Source organism: Bombina bombina, chromosome 3 (assembly GCF_027579735.1).
Source record: "Bombina bombina isolate aBomBom1 chromosome 3, aBomBom1.pri, whole genome shotgun sequence".
Lineage (NCBI taxonomy): Eukaryota > Metazoa > Chordata > Amphibia > Anura > Bombinatoridae > Bombina > Bombina bombina.
This window is the reverse complement of record NC_069501.1, coordinates 404,858,089-404,862,112: the sequence shown is the minus strand read 5'-3', so window position 1 is coordinate 404,862,112 and position 4,024 is coordinate 404,858,089.

Genomic DNA, 4,024 nt, shown 5'->3' with positions numbered 1-4,024 from the left:
TCAATGATCCCTTGGACTGTCACCCGGGATTGGTCCCACTGCAAGACAAGAGGAATGTTGCAGTAATGAGGGCATTTGAGTACAGTTTTTATTGAGGATGGGGGAGTAAGCGGCTTACCCTTTCTTTGCCGGGCCAGATTAGGACAGTCCTTGACCCCGTGTTCATCGGAAGCACAATACATGCATAAGTTATGCGTACGGCGTCTTATCTTTTCCTGAGAGCTTAGAGGTCCACGTAGAAAAGCGATATCCATAGGTTCTAGTGGGGGTTTTGAGTGTGTACTGGATATATTAGGTGTGGGTTTTGGCCTATAAGCAGTGTCATGACTGACTCTTTCATGATGCCGTTCCCTAAGTCTCCTATCTATGCAGATACTCAGATCTATTAGTTGCTCCAGAGTTGGGGGTATTTGTGTACGTGAAAGCTCGTCCTTAACGGCTTCTGACAACCCCAAGCGGAACTGATTACGTAGGGAAAGGTTGTTCCATTGGGTATCAGGGGCCCACCTTTTAAATTCAGCTATATACTCCTCAACTTCTCTTTTCCTCTGCCTTAGGGACCTCATAGCATTTTCAGCAGTTTGTTGTTTAAAAGGGTCCTCATAGATTTGTGCTAAGGCAGAGAAAAAGGAGTCAAGGGAATTAAGAATCTCATCATTATGCTCAAGGAAAGTGTTTGCCCATGCTCTAGGCTCAGCTCTTAAATATGAAATAGTTGTCATGACTTTTACCCTATCATTAGGGTAGGTGTAAGGTTTAAGGGTGAATAATAGATAGCAGGAATTCTTAAATTCTCTGAAAATCTTTCTATCACCATAAAAAGGCTCAGGGGTAGAAATTTGTGGTTCCTGGGGAGGAGGCTTCCTATCTACTACCTCTTTTATGTAAGATTTTAAGTTATCATTTTCTACCTTAAGTGCAGTAAGGCCTTCAGTTAACATTTCAACTTTTGTGGTTAATGTTTGTATATGTGTTGGTAAATCAGTTGGGTCCATCTTATTTTTTAGGGCTTGGTATTCTGTAATGTCTGGAAAGAGAAAGGTGTATATTTGGACCACAGCTACTGATTAAATACTATATTTGTGTGTTGCTGGATGTGTGGCAGGAGAATACATAAATATCACCCCTTAGTAATACGTGAACCCCTAGCACACACACATGAGCAGTTTGTTATATGAATGTAAGAGAAAACAGCAGATAAGACTATAGCTGATTTGACAATGAATACATTATGTTCAGCAGTGGAATTTCTATGTCTCAGTTCAATTAATAAACACTTTCATATATGAGCAATGAGAGAAACATGAGAAAATCATTATTGAGTGGTTCAGAACTATAGGTCATGTTTTCTTATAGAATATGACAGGCAGAGTGAAACTATTAGACTATATAGTATTCTAATGACAGCGTGATTTGATAAGTAGAAGGCACAATTAAGTAAAACCAGAACAGTACCCTTCCTTATAGTACCTGTAGTGGGATTAGTAGGTAAGTGTCCGTAAACAGTGGAAACACAGACTTGTGCAGAGAGGAGTAGCGAGCTCCGTGATGGCGGCAGTATTGAGAGTGAGCCGCGCTGGGCGTGTGACGTCACAGTGGCCGAGGTTCCGGTCTAGAGCTGCAGATCCCTGCACAGCGGTGCAGACTGAAAGCTGAGGATTAGCGATGACAGAGAACTCCTTAGAGACAGGATGTCAGGTGCAGCTTGATCCGATTTCAGGGAAACAATACCAAGCATAGAATAGAAGGAAATACTGGTATTTAAAGGGACAGCCTGAGGAGGTGATTGGGTAATCAGTGAAGTGAATTTGGATATGGAAGGAATCATGACAACCTTGCACCACTGCAAACATTTCTTATCCTCCTGAATTAGCTACTATTGTTGTTGAATCTAATTTGCCTATGTTAGATACAGTTAAAGGAAACAAGCAGCAGTTAAAAACCTTTATCATGGCCTTTGAAGTAATGTTTTCCTAAAACCTCGGACATTTTTGTTATGATTTTGTGAACATTAGAACTGCTATTGCTTTGTTATTGGACAAACTTCTTAGCTACTTAACAAAAGCCAATGTACGTTGGCTGTTGTTTTCACTGTAAAGGGTAAAGGCTGTAAACAGAGCGTCTCCCGCTGACAGTGCGAATGCCACCTGGAGTGAGGCATGTACTAATAGTGTGTCCCACTGCTCTCGCCGATATATGCATTATTACATGGTTAAAAACCCATTAAGGACAGAAAATGTACAGGGTATGCCTATGATGATAAGGGGTTAAATGGTCTCATAACTTGTTACATATTAAGCATAAAGCTCTTGACGCATGGGATTCTTATGTGGAAGTTATGAGGTTTATTATGATTAATTTTCCGTTAGCATTGCCAAAGTTATTTTAGATTTATTACTCAAATAAGTCTGTACAAGATTCTACTGCTAAATGTTGTTTGTTATTTGGTAATGAGGATGTATTAAGACTATCAGTTTAGATTTTGATTATCTGAGAAACCTAAGGATGAGTTAGCCCATATTTGTTTTCCGAGCTATCTGTCTGTTTTGATTAAGTTAGTTATACTAATTGCAGATTTAGGGAGATAAGTGTGAAACAGGAGTCAAGCATATTTTATTTAAGGAAACCTCTCTTGAAGGTATTTCTCTTTCATTAAACCTAAATCTGAGGCTAAGGGGGATATTTATTAAAGCCTCAACTTTGTTGCATTTGCCGGCACCAATACGCTCGCCTAACATCGCCTAACATCGCCTAACATCGTGGTCGCGTATCTCAATATGCTCTCCATATTTATAAAATACGCGCACCAAGTATGGAACGATGAGCATCGGAATGTTGTTAACTAGCAGTCATCGATCTTGTGTCTATTCGGCTTCGTCCCAACTTTATTTATACCCTGTCACTAAACCCCGCCAGATGTCGTCTGGATGAAGACTTCTTGCCGACTGGATGAGGACTTCACCGGCTGGATGGATCCTTCAAGCGAGACTTCAAGAACTGTAAGTGGATCGTTGGGGTTAGTGTTAGGTTTTTTTAAGGTTTTTTTGGGTGGGTTTTATTTTTAGATTAGGGTCTGGGCATGTAAAAGAGCTAAATGCCCTTTTTAAGGGCAATGCCTATACAAATGCCCTTTTCAGGTTATTATAGTTTTTTTTATTTGGGGGGTTGGTTGGGTGGGTGGTGGGTTTAACTGTTGGGGGGTGTTTGTATTTTTTTTACAGGTAAAAGAGCTGTTATCTTTGGGGCAATGCCCCACATAAGGCCCTTTTAAGGGCCATTGGTAGTTTATTGTAGGCTAGGGTTTTTTTTTATTTGGGGGGGGGGGGGTATTTTCATAGGGCTATTAGGTTAGGTGTAATTCTTTTTTATTTTTGATAATGTGTTTTTTTCTCTCGCAATTTAGTGTTTTTTATTTGTAATAAGGTTTAATAGAATATTTAAATAATTTTAGTAGGGTTAGGTTTTTAATATGTAATTTAGTTTATTTAAATGCTATTTTAATTTAATTGTAGTATAATAGTTAGGGTAGGTTAATTAATAGTTTAAAATTAGTTTATTTTAATTCTACAGGTAAGTTTAAAATTTATATTCAGATAGGGATGTTGTAATTTTAATTTAAAGTTAGCGGGTTGTTAGGTTTAGGGGTTAATAGCTTAATTTAGTTTATGGTGATGTGGTTTAGGGGTTAATAGGTTTAGTTAGGGGTAGTGATGTGGGCGCCCAGGGGTTCAGGGGTTAATAAGTTTATTTATTTATTATTATTTTTTTCGCAATTTAGTGTTTTTTATTTGTAATAAGATTTAATAGAATATTTAAATAATTTTAGTAGGGTTAGGTTTTTTAATATGTAATTTAGTTTATTTAATTGCTATTTTAATTTAATTGTAGTATAATAGTTAGGGTAGGTTAATTAATAGTTTAAAATTAGTTTATTTTAATTCTACAGGTAAGTTTAAATTTTATATTCAGATAGGGATGTTGTAATTTTAATTTAAAGTTAGCGGGTTGTTAGGTTTAGGGGTTA